Here is a 14,206-nt window from a genome sequence, read left to right as displayed (position 1 = left end):
TCCTAGTAATGGGGACCATTCTAGAGTCATCCCAATAAGATATCCCTTAAGCAACCTTTTGGTTGGTGAACAAAAAAAAGGAATATGGGGTTACTGGAAAGCTATATTTCCCAAGAGGTAGTGATGGCAAATGAGCTCTCTCGCGTCCAAATGACCCACCCCGCTGTGGGATCAAGTTCAGCCAAGTCACACCGGGCTGGCCCACGGTGGTGGGTACTCGAAAATGAGGAGGAGATAGAGTCAATGTGCAGAGGAATTGTCGGTCGACACTCATCCTTGATATCGATTGACACCCTAGTGAGATGGCCTTGCCGGATCAAGATCAATAATTGAGCCCATGAGTTTCCACAAAATTAGAAGAATTCTCCTGACAAGTTTTGACCTAACATATATATGTTTACGCCAGTGTTTAGGCAGAGATACACAAATTTGATTTGATTATTCTTAGAAAATTTTTAAGGTTTAGAGAGACGATCCAATTTTGCTAAAAAAAAAAAGAGAGACGATCCAAGAAATCCTTCAGAGTATTGATTGGAACTCTGGTTTTTCTATATCTAATATAACTACGCAATCATTATGTTTATGTTTATGTTTTGCTTGATTATGTCTGAGTAGATATCTTGTTAGACTTAGGGTTTATAATGTTTATGATGAATTATTGATTATAAAACCACTCGGAACCTAATATAATCAAGATTCAAGCCTTTGATTGGAGAATAAACATACCTCGGAAGCTGTGCCACCTTATTTGGCAGCTGATAACCGGTTGTGTACCGGTAACAAGGAATCTGACACATCATCATATGCGATGTGATAATCATTGTCCTAGAAATGGGGACCTTTCTAGAGCCATCCTAATAAGTTATCCCTTAAGCAACCTTTTGGTTGGTGAACAAAAAAAAATGGAATATGGGATTACTGGAAAACTATGTTTCCCAAGAGGTAGTGATGGCAAGTGAGCTCTCCCGCGTCCAAATGACCCACCCCGCTGCGGGATCAAGTTCAGCCGAGTCACACCGGGCTGGCCCACCGTGGTGGGTACCCAGAAAAGCTTACCAATTCCGCCCCGCCTATTGCACAGACCAATTTGCCGATCGGTCCGCGGGTCACCGTTCCAAAGTCGTCTTGTGTTCCATGTAAGATACATGAGTCCTTTCGTGCACATAAACAATGGTTCAGAAGATGTTTTGTAAAGCTTTTCCAAGATAGCATAACTCAAACGTCTCATTACATGCTTAACTATAGCTTATGACCACAAGAACCGAAAACATAGACCGCAAAATAGAGAACAATGGAGAACATAGATCAAACATAACTTACTTAACTTGTAGATACCTAACAAGTCCTCACTTGAAAGTTATTATTTCAATGCAAGCTCCTTGTACAAACATTACTCTTATGTCAAATACTTCAGTTCAACTATTAATTAGCACTCAGAGCCGTGCGAGGCTTTATGGTTGTCTCAACCCAAATACAAAAATAAATCCATTTAACAGAAATATATCAAAACTAGTAAATAGTTTTATTGTAGACAATAAAACTAGAATTTTTGTATAACAAACAACTAAAGAATCTTTTAGGTTATTTTTGCATTTGATTGAATTTGTGGTACATTTTTTTATTAAAAATCAAGTTTTGAATCATATTTGGCAAATCCACCAAAAATTAAACTATAATTTTCTAATGTTTTTATATTAATTTTAATATTATGATTTTTAATATTTTATAATTGTATAAATTTTTTTTTTTAATTTATTATTTAATCATTGCTGCATTTGATAGTTAATTCGTTATAACTAGCCCGCAAATGCACCAATTTTATATTAGTCGTACAGATCTCTTAAAAATGTTTAAAACACATGCAATCATCCGCATTCGCAAACGCACGCAACTGCTACAGTTATACCAGTCATGCTCTAAAAAACTTAGTACACTTCCACGGGGGAAACTAAAATATTTATCTAATATGTGTATTATTGCTATAAAAATATAAATAAAATAGAAGCAAGTATCGAACTTGATTTATTATGAGTGTGCATCTTGATGACACTCTTCTCTTTTGATTCTTAGTTACCAAAAAGTTGAATTTACTTTGTAGATTTTTTTTCAAAACCATCTACAACCACTAAATAGTAAGTTATGTGTCTATAATCCATCAACCATACAAATATCTTGTTCGATTACGGCTTGGATATATGATGGATATGTTGTTCTTCATGTACACTTACACTTACGAAGAGAGATATTTTTACTAGGGCCCATGTTTGTAGAGCTAGAGAGACATTCAAAAATAACATGATTAAAAGACATCTTCTACTCAACAATAAGCACAATATCACAGAAAACATGTTAAATTCCTGATTTACAATTAAGTGCATGACATGATTTTCACATTGAATAGCGGATTTATGTGATGCTTTAACCTTCCAAACAAAGGATTAAAGTTTTGTGATGCTATGTTCAGAATACATCGCATATGTTTTCTTGTTAAGTATATTCCTTGCAATCAAATACTCCGATTTGATTGTATACATGCAAATATTCGTATAACTCTAGCAAATATTATTGCGATGTAGAGATTGCTTATGGTATAACTTTATCAAAGGGATATCCTTTTGGGAGACATATTTTCCAGTAATCCCATATTCCATTTTTTTTTTTGGTTTTCCAACCCGAAGGTTGCTTAAGAGATATCTTCTTGGGATGGTTCTAGAAGGGTCCCCACTTCTAGAAAAAATAATTACTCCCTCTGTTTAATAATATATGTCATTTTGACTTTTTTTTTCTTGTTACAAAAAGTGTCACTTTACAATTTCAATGCGAATTATACTTACTTTTAGCTGAAAATTAACTGCAAACTGTATTGATTTTATAAATAATTTTATTTATCTCAATTACTATTGGTCAAAGAAGTGTAATTATTAACAACTTACATATATTTTCGTTACTTTTGCAATCTGTGTCAAAAATGTCAAAACAACACTTGTTCAGAAACTGATGGAGCATCACATTGCATATGATGACGTGTCAGATTCCTTGTTATCGCTACACAGCCAGTCATGAGCTACCAAATATGGTGGCACATCTTCTAAGCAGCATTTATTCTCCAAGCAAAGGATTGAATCTTGGTCATATTAGGCTCGAGTAAACCTTATATTCTTTACTCTTTAAGATATTTCATATTACCCAGTATCTAGACTTAACAGTATATTAACTACTTTTTGTCAAACTCCAACAAAACGTATGTCGATGGGTGGTTCAACTTATGTCCAAACTTAGAATCAGAGGTATATCCTCTTGGAAAACAAAAAATTTCAATTATTTTCACATCTCATTCCTTCAATTAGCTGCCCTTTGATAGGATCCTTTGATGAACCATCAGGGGATTAGGACTTGCTGATATAGCTGGCGTTGTTAGAATCCAAAAATCTTTCTACACTTTATCCATATATCAAGGAGCTTTCCCGCGGGCCCGGCCCACTAAGATCTACTGCAGGTCGGGATTGGTCATTACATATATAAGCCCATTTTTAGTGAGCCTAGGGGGCTGAGCTTGTGTGGTTTGGGCCAGAAGTGGGTTGTGTTCGTGTTGTACCGCAGGACGCGGGGGTGATCTGCACCCACATCGTTATCTTGGATCTTTGAGCTCCCACTAACAAAAATAAAATAGAGAGAAATATCGATTCGAAAGGTTCTTCTTCAATCCACCACAACGACTTGATCCACCACAACAACTTCTCCATGCATAGTTTGAAACAATTTAGAGTGTTTTATGTGATTGTTGCAAAATGCCAACCACCGTAAAAGCTGCGTTTGTAGGTGATATCAGGAAAATCAATCATGTCCTTAATGAAGTTAAATGAGCTATTGGATTGAAGAATAGATTTGTAGACCTTTTTATTGTTTATGATTTTTGTTTTGAAAAAAAAACATATGAGATTCATTAGGTAAAATACCAAGAAAATCATAAATATTTTTATTTTTATTATAGTGATTGTTCTCTTCCTGTCTAATTTGTATAATAATAGATTTAAAAATAACATCTGGGACAATAATCCTATATCTTTCCTCGTAAATCTATTGGAAGACATCATTCAAAAGTGATAAAAAAAAATTTTGTTTAGTTATCCGATTTTTCTTTTCTGTAATTTCGCATTTGGATTAATGAATGGTCCTACACAGCTGGAAATTCCAGAAAAAAACAATCAGACAGATAGAAATCCAGGAGCTTTGTAGCAAACAATTGGTGGGTTAGTGTCGAGAACAGAACTCCAAAAACGACTTCTTCCAAAAATCACTCGCGTCATGTGTGGCCCATGCCAATATTTTTTTTAGTTATTTAGTCTAAAGAAAAAAGACCAAAATCTTTGGTTATATGATCCTCTCCGATGAATTTGGTGACTCATCACTTCCATTTTTATCTCAAATTCGTTATTTTCTATTTTTCTCTGACCAGACGTTTCGGAAGATTCTTTCACTTCCACAGAAAATTCCAGCCAATTTCGAGAAAATTCATACAAAGACCTATAATCGTTTCATTTGCACCCTACCCTCCTCCTATTTCTACTTGTGATCCCCCCTTTTAAAAAAAAAAAACTCTCGTCCTGGGATCATCATGTGAGGCTTTGTGTCTCTTGGGCCTGCTGATGGGCTTCGGGTTTGGACCTGAAACAAGACATAAGAAATATGTTAATTTTCTTATTTCTTTGTAGTATTAGGAACAAGTAATTTTCCTTTTCTATCTAGGAGAACCTATGATCTACTTGTATAAATAGGGGTCTCATCTCTTCTTGTTAGATACAACACAGAAACAATAATCTCTCATAGAACACGCAACTAGTGCGAAGCTTGTAATCTTTTCGATTCATAGTGATATTGAGTTTACTCCGGTTTGGAGTTAGACTTGCCAAACATATCGGTTCCGTTTTGATTCGATTATTACAAGAGAAAGCCAAGGTCGATTCTCTACAAGTGGTATCAGAGCTTAGGCTAAACTAGATCCAAGTACAGAGATTCGAGGTCAAGATTCAATAAACAAGCAAGGAGAATTCTTATCTGGTGTGGTGAAGAATACTCGGCTCGTTGGTGATTGAAGCTTGACGGAGCAGCGTGTTGCGACAACCTGCAAACAAAGAAACAACAGTTTACGGGTTACTAGAGAGATGGAAGCAACTTTAAAGAAATTTGAAGTGGAGAAATTCGATGGGAAGGGTGACTTTGGTCTATGGAAATACAAGATGCTATGTCAGCTAGAGATCTTTGGTTTGGGGTCTGTTCTTAAGGAGAAAACTCCTTCTACGGATGGTGAAGGTGATGAAGAACAGAAGGATGTTAAACCTGATCCTAAGGAGCAAGACAAGGAGTTGCGTACCAAGAATCTGATCAGTATGTGCCTATCTGATCTTATTCTACGGAAGGTTATGAATGAGCCTACAGCACTGGATATGTGGAAGGCTCTAGAAGCGGAGTATCAGACCAAGACGTTACCAAATCGAATCTACATGAAGCAAAGATATGCAGGTTTCAGAATGGAAGAACACAAGTCCATTGAGGAAAATCTGGATGTGTTTCTGAAACTTGTGGCTGATCTAGCAAGTCTGGATATTAAAATCAGTGAAGAAGATCAAGCAATACAGATCTTAACAAGTCTACCAAAGCAATATGAATCTCTCGTTGATGCTTTAAAATACGGTAGCGGAAAAGAGACCTTAACGGTCCGTGATGTTACAAGTTCTGCTTATTCTAAGGAAGTAGAATTAAGGGAGAAGGGACTTCTTAACAAGTCTAAAAGTAACTCGGAGGGGCTGTTCGCTGGAAACGATAGAGGAAGGGGTGACAAGAAGAACAACAAGACTTGGAGAGCTAGATCAAAGAGCAGAAACAGATCACAATCAAAACCTAAATTCTCTAAAGAATGTTGGACGTGTGGCAAGGAGGGACACTTTAAAAAGGAGTGTCCCGAGAGAAAGAAGCCGGCAAATTCGGTCAACATTGCTGAAGAGAAGGAGCAACCATTGGTATTAGTGGCGAGCCAGCAAGCTACTAAGGAGGAATGGGTACTTGATTCGGGATGTACGTTCCATATCACTCCAAATAAAAATGTCTTATTTGATCTTGAAGACATAGAAGGAGGGAAGGTTTTAATGGGCAATAACACAGTCAGCGAGGTCAAAGGGATCGGGAAGATCAGAATCATGAATGATGATGGATCAAGTGTGATTCTCACCGACGTGCGTTACATGCCAACCATGGGAAGAAACCTTATTTCCTACGGTTCATTGGAGAAGATGGGATGCAGATACGAAGGAAAAGACTTCATGGTGCAGTTTTACAAAGGAGAGAAGAAGGTTATTTCTGGGAAATACTGTGATGGTCTATACTACTTGCAAGGTACAGTATTGAGTGGTGAAGCTGCAGTCGCAAGGCCTGATATCGACTTGACTAAGAGGTGGCACTCTAGACTCGGACACATGAGTCTAAAAGGTATGAATATTTTAGTCAAGGAGGGACATCTAAACGAGAAAGACGTGACGACGTTAGAGTTTTGCGAGAATTGCGTCCTTGGCAAAGCACACAAGTTGAGCTTTCCAAAGGGCAAACACACGTCTAAGGAAGTTCTAGAATACATCCATTCAGATATGTGGGGTTCACCTTCGGTGGTTGAGAGTCTCGCGGGATGCTACTATTTCCTTACGTTCATCGACGATTTCTCTAGGAAAGTTTGGATCTATTTCCTGAGATCAAAAGATGAAGTGTTCCAGAATTTCAAAGAGTGGAAAATTAGCGTGGAGACAAAGACAGGAAAGAAGGTGAAGTGTCTTAGGACGGACAATGGATTGGAATTCTGCAATACACAGATGGATACATTGTGTAAGGAGGCAGGGATTAAAAGACACAGAACGTGCAATTATACTCCGCAGCAAAACGGAGTATCAGAACGCATGAACCGTACAATCATGGAGAAGGTTAGGTGTATGTTGACAGAGGCAGGCTTAGAGCAGAAGTTCTGGGCGGAAGCGGCTTCTACAGCTGTCTACTTAATTAACCGATCTCCTAGTACAACTATAAATTTCAAGCTACCAGAAGAGGTGTGGTCAGGAACAAGAGTTGACCTAAGCCACCTAAGAAGGTTCGGATGTACCGCTTATGTACACGTGACTCAAGCCAAAACCAGTCCAAGAGCGATGAAAGGAGTTTTCATGGGATATCCAACGGGGACTAAGGGTTATCGAGTCTGGTTACCAGAAGAATTAAGATGTACGGTGAGCAGGAACGTGATCTTCAACGAAGAAGAGATGTTTAAAGACGTCGAAGAAACCAACGAAAAGAAAAAGAAAACGAAGACGGTGACGTTCAGTCCGGTGTTGGTTCAAGGACCTTCAAACTCAGCTATTGATGCAGATACAGAGGATACAGTTCAAGGTGGAGTTTCTCCCGCATCAGAAAACTCGAAACCTGAATCCTCGAGTTCAGAAAGTGAAGAAGAAGCCATGGAAGCTGAACACGAAAATCTGGATAATTATATTCTTGCTAGAGACAGAATCAGAAGAGAAGTGAAGAAGCCTTCTAGGTTTGATGATTCAGACTGCGTGGCTTATGCTCTAGCTACAGCAGAAGAGATGAATATGGACGAGCCTAAGTCATATTCAGAAGCAAGAAGAAGTAAAAGCTGGAAGTTATGGAACCAGGGAATGCAAGAAGAGATGGATTCGTTGGAGAAAAACCAGACTTGGAAGCTGGTTGAAAAACCAGAGAAAAAGAAAATTATTGGCAGCAAGTGGGTTTTCAAGTTGAAAGAAGGCATTCCGGGAGTCGAGAAGCCGAGATACAAAGCTAGGTTAGTAGCTAAAGGGTTTTCACAAGTCGAGGGGATTGATTACACGGAGGTGTTTGCACCAGTGGTGAAGCACGTGTCAATCAGAATTATGCTGTCACTTGTTGCAAATTATGATCTTGATTTGGAACAACTAGACGTGAAAACGGCTTTCTTATACGGTACGTTGGACGAAGAGATTTATATGGCACAGCCAGAAGGGTTCGTCGAGAAGGGAAAAGAAGATCAAGTTTGTCTCCTGTTAAAATCCCTTTACGGATTAAAACAGTCACCAAGACAATGGAATAGGAGATTTGATAGTTTCATGAAGGAACATGGCTTCTACAGGAGCGCTTACGATCCTTGCGTCTACATGAAAGGTTCAGATTTATCTCATATGGTTTATCTCTTGATCTATGTCGATGACATGCTAATAGCGTCTAAGGATTCTAAGGAGATTAAAAGAATCAAAGACAGCTTGAAGAGAGAGTTTGAGATGAAGGACCTTGGAGCAGCTTCAAGAATACTTGGGATGGATATAATTAGAGATCGGGCCAAAGGAACTCTAAGGCTATCGCAGGGAAAGTACTTGCAGAAGGTGCTGGAAACTTTTAACATGGTCGAGAGCAAGGCGGTGGTTACACCTATTGGACCACAGTTTAAGCTCAAGAGTTTGACGAAGGAAGAAGAGTACGAGGAAACGAGGTTCATGAACGTGATACCATACGCATCAGCCGTTGGGAGTTTAATGTATGCGATGGTGGGTTCTAGACCTGACCTATGCTTCGCAGTGGGCTTGATCAGCCGCTACATGAGCAAGCCAGGAAGACAACATTGGGAAGCTGTTAAGTGGGTGATGAGATACCTTAAAGGAGCTCTAGGTTCAGACCTAATGTTTACTAAAGGAGAAGACTTTAAGGTACAGGGATTCTGTGACGCAGACTACGCTACTGATTTGGATAGGAGAAGATCCGTTACCGGATATGTATTTCAAGTCGGAGGCAACACAATAAGCTGGAGATCTGGTCTCCAACATATCGTAGCTCTATCAACGACAGAATCGGAGTATATGGCTTTAGCCGAAGCTTTCAAAGAGGCATTATGGCTTAAGGGTTTTGTTAGTGAATTGGGGTTCAAGCAAGATGATGTGAGAGTGTTTTCAGATTCTCAAAGTGCTATACACCTAGCTAAGAATGGCGGGTTCCATGAAAGGACTAAGCATATAGACACTAGACTACACTTTATGAGAGACGTAATTGAGGCTGGCGACGTTACAGTTCACAAGATTCACACATCTATCAACCCGGCGGATTTCCTAACTAAGTGTGTACCTGGACAAAAGTTCGAGACATGCTTGGAGATCCTCAAGGTTCTGCCTTAGTAGGTCTCGTGTGGCTGCAGGTGACAAGGCTGTCGACTTGTTCACCTCGCGGAAAGGCCACAAAGTAAAATATCAGTTTCAGGAAAAGCAAACTGATGGTTCGACAGGGAGATATAAAGCTTGGTAAAAGATGAGTTCAGAAGAATACCTTTGATGGTTGTAGACGGGATTTGTCTATACGAGGAACCTGCAATAAAATATTCATACTAGTCAAAGATTTTTATGCAGGAGGAGACAGCTACAACAAGGATGAAGCTCTTAAAAGAATTAAAGAAATAATTCTAAAGGAAGCTACGGTGGTGAAGAGACGTCGACATCACAAGCTGAAAGTCAACAAGAATCAAATTAAACTTCTTGTTACAAGAGCTACATGGAGACACGGGTAATAAAAGTCAAAAGGAGATACCTTTTAAGACTTTGACAAGTCTGGTTTTGGTTTCAAAGAGGTCGTGAGGTGAGCAAGAGGAATTTTGCTACCAAAGAATCACGAAGGTCAAAGGCGGTGCTGGATTCATCAAGAGACAAGCTGGAAAAATTGAAATCAAAGGTTAGAGTTTTTTGTTCAATTGTCTAAGGAAGAAGACAAGGAAGAACAAGCGGTACCTGCGACATCAATGACGGCGGCGGTAGAAGCTAACGCCGGTGAAGACAAGCGATGGTAAAATCGGGATCTTGTCTGGTTCACGGAGAATCGAAGAGAGGAAGTGTTCGGGAAAGAGAGGAATCAACGCGAGAGAGAGAAGCGAGGATCGGAGAAGGCATGCATCTCCGATGAAGACGGCGTCAAGGAACAGACGGTGCTCGGAGAAGACGATGCGGCGAGCTCGTCAAAACTTCTGGTTTCATTTTTCGCAGAGAGAGAGAGAGATGGGAGAGATGGAGGAACGGAGAAATCGAAGAATGACCCAAGAGCCAAGGTGGAGAATGTGAGGCTTTGTGTCTCTTGGGCCTGCTGATGGGCTTCGGGTTTGGACCTGAAACAAGACATAAGAAATATGTTAATTTTCTTATTTCTTTGTAGTATTAGGAACAAGTAATTTTCCTTTTCTATCTAGGAGAACCTATGATCTACTTGTATAAATAGGGGTCTCATCTCTTCTTGTTAGATAACAACACAGAAACAATAATCTCTCATAGAACACGCAACTAGTGCGAAGCTTGTAATCTTTTCGATTCATAGTGATATTGAGTTTACTCCGGTTTGGAGTTAGACTTGCCAAACATATCGGTTCCGTTTTGATTCGATTATTACAAGAGAAAGCCAAGGTCGATTCTCTACATCAATGATTGATGATTGGCTAACGTAACCGGATCAATGATGAATGACCTGGAAAAATACAGGTCAATTTTCACTAGATTCTATTTTTTGGGGAAATCAAGTTTCTCTGAGACAGTTATCTTTCCTATCATCTGAAGATCCCTGAGACTTTCGCCCTTTCATCTCTCTCTCCTCTTCTTCTGGTATGACTCGTCACGTGATACTGACATCAGAAGAAAGAAACTCTCCTCCGACCACGATGGCCAAACACGCGGAGAGGAGGAAGGTGGGAGAGGTAGCGGGAGGAGCCGCAGCCGAGTGTGCGGCGGTGTGGTGTTGCGGCCCTTGCGCGGTGGTGAACCTGGTTGTTCTCGCCCTCTATAGAGTCCCGCCGCTGTTTGTAAGAAAGCGTGGAGACAAACCAACGGCAACGTTTCATGAGGCGACGACACGGTTTACTTGCGTCAGCCGCGGCCGAGGCAACCGTGCACGCTAGACTAAGAGGAAGATCCAACGGCTGATATTGTTTTCGAAGAAAATGTAGTTAATGGCGAGTTAAACGACGTCGTCATGCTTGAGGATGAGATGTTTGAACGTTTCTATGGGCAGGTTTTGGAGAAGCCCGTCACAAAGGGACACATCATCCGGAGTTTTGATGAATTCTTGTAAAAATATTAATAATTAATTTGATTTATATATGATTTTTATGTATTTATCTTGCGGTTATATGTGAATAGCAGAAACGTCGCAATTTGGGACCAAAAAGTTCTTTTTTTTTTTTTTTTATAACTCTGGTATCTGGTTAGCCACATCCGACTATCCCCCGAAAGAGATCCAGCGCCCCCCACGGAAAGGATGTTAAATCCGTTCTAGCCAAGGTTCGAACCCGGTGACGGGTAGTACAGCTGTACTCTTTTACCACCAAGCTACGAGCGATTGTTAAAACTGTGCACTGGTCCGTGTTAACAATTATGTTTTCGAAAAAAACTATGCATATTGCCTATAATCTTTTTTTTCTTTTTGAATGAATATTAAATTTTTATTCACCAAAAAAGGCTTTTTTACATCAAAGTGTAGACATTTTCAGAAGATACTACTATTCCTTAGACAACTACCTCAAAGAAAATCCAACTCCAAAGAAGAAATGATCATCACTCTAGTACCAAACCAAAATTGGAGACCATCTTCCATATCCCTCCCTTTTGCATTTTCACCGAGCTAAGCTTATTCCTTATCCCCTTCCCTTGTCAACAAGCTTCTGCAACATAGTAATGGGCATATGCTTCTCACCATGCTTTACTACGTTCCTTTCCCTCCAAGTGCGTAAATTGCAACTTGGAATGGGTATCTAACTCAGAAAGAAAGTGCACTTCTTCTCTCTAGAATTGTCTGATATCAACGACACGGGAGCAGACCAGCCATTGGAATGAGAGCTCCAAAAAATACCAAGAGTGAGATGCTCCCAAAGCTGAGAAGAGTAAGCATATTGCCTATACTCGTGTCAACATAGTAACAAAAACCTTATATTTTATCTTAAAGGGAATGTTTTATTTTACAAGATAAATCTTAAGAGAACTAGATATTATGACATAACTGATAGATAACGTAGATATATTTCCAATATTTTCATTTTAATATTTATTTTCATTTAATCAACCTGAAAGAATATGAGAATTCAAATATTGATTACATGATAAATATGAACAAAAGTATTATAAATCTATACTATTAAAAAAGAAATATTCTGAAAAAATCTACTATAAAAAGTTGTTTGGACCTATTAATTATTATTCGGCCCTACAATTAATTACTTTAGCTATACACCATTAATTTTCTAACTATATATGATATCCAGATTATTTCATTCACCACCACGGACCTATGTTATTGGTCAAATGCTTATGTTAAAGTTTTGGAGATATGTCATCGTCACATTATGCTTTCGTTTCATGTCTTAATAATTCCGACTGTGTTGCCCAGAAAAAAAAAAAATTCCGACTGTCTGTATGGCTCCGCCGCCGTACTTGAGAGCTCTCCCTCTCCAGCTTGTGTCGTGTGGCGCTTGTGTCGATCACATCTGATTGTTAATGAATCAGTCTGTTTCAAAGGCCATTGTTATTGGGTCCAATTTAAAGCGGGTCGTGTTCGGTTCCTATCGAACAGACAAAAAAAGACAGAGAAAGGAAACAGAAATGGAGATAAGAAGCAAATCCTCACCAGAACTCAAATCGAAGAAGAAGAAATTCCAACATTCAAAATCTTATTCACCAGAAAAATCTTAGTTACCCAAAAAGTTTTATTCACTAACAATAAACATCGCCTAACAGAGGAAAATCAGGGGAAAATCATGTACGATGGATTCAATTGTCTTTCTTTATGCTTTGGAGGTGGAATAGCATATAAAATTTTTAAAACATGATGGTGAATAAAAATTAATATTTTTCAAAAACGTATATTTCTCCTTTTTCATCTAAATTTTACAAAAAATGGTTTAAATTTTACAAAAATTGGTTTAATGTAAGATTTTTCTGCAAAAGGTCAGAAAGCTTTTACTATTCATGTTTCAGATTTTTCAGAGTTTCTAGGTCATTTCTCGCTCAACTGTGACTTATATGTAAAATATTTATGATAAAACACATAGATCTTTCTCTTACACTTTAGAACCATAATTGAAAAAATATAATAAAAGATCATAAACAAAATCGATGTCCATGAATGAATTTTTTATATAGGTTAGGATAGTCACCGATTCTAATAAGTTTAGTCACTAAATTTTAAAAGCCCAAAAAACTTTGAATCCAACAAAAACTACAAAACTTCATTTACATAAATATAAAACTAGCCTACAATGTATTTACATTTTCGACAACTCAAATAGTTTATTCATTATATGACAACTTTTTAAGAAAGCTCAATCCACCAACTATAAATTTAATTTTATTAATATATTTAAATCTAATGTATATACTTTTAAACAGAAGAAATAATTTATCTACATTATAACTCTAATAGTATTTATTATTACAAAACCTATAAATTAAAATGCATAACATAAATATAATGTACTTACATTGATTATACATAATTTAAAATAGTTTATTTAATTTCAGATAATTTGGTTTATAAATACTACTTTTAAGATATCATTTGGTTCTCAGTTCGGTTCCAATTTTTCAGTTTTAGACATATACGATATGTTTGATTATGTATGAAATTCCGTTCAATTTTGTTTTGTTCTTTCAGTTTGGTACGGTTTGATTCGTGATTATGGACAAATGTGCACAAACTTATATATTATATTGTATAAAAAATATTTTAAAATGATTTTATTCATTTTGAAAACAAACCCCGCTTTCTAAGCGCGGGTCAAAATCTAGTTAACCATTACGATATTAGATTTATTCACCCACCATACGAACACGATCCGCTAAAGCTCTCCGATACCTCTGAAAAATCAATAATTGTTCCATGTCGTCGATGGAGGGTGAGGTTTATTCATTGCCTCGGATACCGGTTCTTCTCGTATCATCGTTAGAGTAGCTAATCTTTAATGATCTTGTAATGACCCAAACCCAAGCCCACTATCTCAAACCCGCACAGGCCCAAGCCCACTCGAAATTACCCAAGGTAAATTCTATAAAAAGGCCACTCCACTTTGGTTTCTTCACCATTTTGCAACAAGAGAGAAAAAAAAAAAAGATTAAAGAGGTTGAGAGAGAGAGTGAGCTAAAGGGAGTGTGATCAAATTTCAGGA

The 14,206-nt window shown here is 38.0% G+C and overlaps 1 pseudogene; it reads left to right on the top strand.

Annotated features, from left to right (window-relative positions):
• Nucleotides 1–10,656: 10,656 nt before the first annotated feature.
• Nucleotides 10,657–11,137, top strand: LOC130509963 (uncharacterized; annotated as a pseudogene).
• The last annotated feature ends 3,069 nt before the right edge of the window (nucleotides 11,138–14,206 follow it).

The sequence above is a fragment of the Raphanus sativus genome, chromosome 3, assembly GCF_000801105.2.
Source record: "Raphanus sativus cultivar WK10039 chromosome 3, ASM80110v3, whole genome shotgun sequence".
Classification (NCBI taxonomy): domain Eukaryota; kingdom Viridiplantae; phylum Streptophyta; class Magnoliopsida; order Brassicales; family Brassicaceae; genus Raphanus; species Raphanus sativus.
The sequence above is the reverse complement of the archived record's forward strand: the minus strand, read 5'-3'. Positions and strand labels throughout refer to the sequence as shown.